The following is a 1,657-nucleotide window of genomic DNA, read 5'->3' on the forward strand; positions in this document are numbered from 1 at the left end:
GTGAGGAATCTAGCGCCTGGTCAGTGCAAAGAAGTCTGAGTCCTTTTGCTTTTTTCGAATGTGATCCTGGCAGGTGGACCTACCAGGTTAGTGAGCTACAAAGGTGTCTTTGTAGGAGAAGGCAAAAATGGAAATTTCGACACGGGCAGCAAATCTCATGAGGGATAGAACTTGCAATGGGTAAGCAGCCTCCTCACAATCTTAACAGTTACACCCCCCCCCCCCACCCCTGCATTTTGTTGTAAATTCTAGCTGGAAACACAGCCCTCACATATAAGTCAATTCTTTAACGGGTAGCCTCAATTATGGGACCACAAAAGGACGAGGCAGCAGAAGATACGGATTAATGACCATCTCTGGTAGGGAGACTTGAGTTCAAATCCTATGGCTCTGCCATTTCTTTAGAACTATGTGAGCTTGGACACGTTGCTGAAACTTTCTAGGCCTGTTTTCCTCATTCGGATAATGGGGTGATAGGCCCACGTCATAGGCTTGGTGTATCTGTCAAAGTAATGTATATAGCGGCCTTAGCATAGCTCCTGGCACAAAATCAAGACTTATACACACTGGCTATTAACAAGAAATCAAATTCTCTGAGCAGCTAAGATATATCACAAATCCTGTGACGTTGAGCACTTTTGCTCAAGGACAACCCATTAGGCCCGCACTGAATCTTTATACTTTGATTTTGACAGTCAGGACCGATCTGTCTTTGACAGGGGATATCATTTGGTTTCCCACGACCTAGCATGGCAAAAGCCTCTATAATCTGAAGGTGGGGGCAGGGGAGAAGCAGGGAAATTGTCAGGGACAAGAAGCACAAGTGATGGAACAGAACAGAGCAAAGCCAGGGCTCCATTCTAGGAATCTTGAGGGTATTTAGAAAAGGTACAAGCAGGCTTGTATTCCTCCCGAGTCCCTGAAAACACCACTGTGTCGTCCAACAGCCCAGTGATTCATGACGACGGTGAAGTGTGCCTTAGGCTTCAGATAAAGTTTGTGCTCGATATTTAAGAAGGCAGAGAGCCAAGTTTTCCACTGCCAAGCAAACACTGTCAGGGAGGTCAAAATCAACACGTTAGTGCTTGATGACAGGGGAGTCTCAGTTGCATGGGACATCTCGGTGGGCAAAACAACTCAATTCCCAACAAAGCTGAATAAATGAAGCGTCACTCTGTTTATAAAGCTTAAACATCTCTGGGGCACCTGGGTGGCTCAGCTGGTTAAGCAGCCGATATCGGCTCAGGTCACGATCTCACTGGTTGGTGGGTTCGAGCCCCGCGTCAGGCTCTGTGCTGATGGCTCGGAGCCTGGAGCCTGCTTTGGATTCTGTGTCTCCCTCTCTCTCTGCTCCTCCCCCACTCATGCTCTGTCTCTGTCTCTCAAAAACAAATAAACGTTAAGAAAAAAAAATTGTTGAACGCTTAAACGTCTCTGCAAATCGGCACTGCATAAATTCACCCCCGCCTCCCCCAAAAGACAGTGGCCACTTCACTTTCGTGCAAAGAATCAGGGTCAACTTGCCCGTGACACTTTTAATGAATAAAATGTGTTCTTTTGTGATACGCCCCCTCTCAATTCGTGTTTTCCGCTCCGAAGGGGCGCAGTGAAAAACAGCAGACAAAATCCAGTAACAAACAAGACCTCACGCACGTAC

The sequence above is a fragment of the Prionailurus bengalensis genome, chromosome E1, assembly GCF_016509475.1.
Source record: "Prionailurus bengalensis isolate Pbe53 chromosome E1, Fcat_Pben_1.1_paternal_pri, whole genome shotgun sequence".
Taxonomy (NCBI): domain Eukaryota; kingdom Metazoa; phylum Chordata; class Mammalia; order Carnivora; family Felidae; genus Prionailurus; species Prionailurus bengalensis.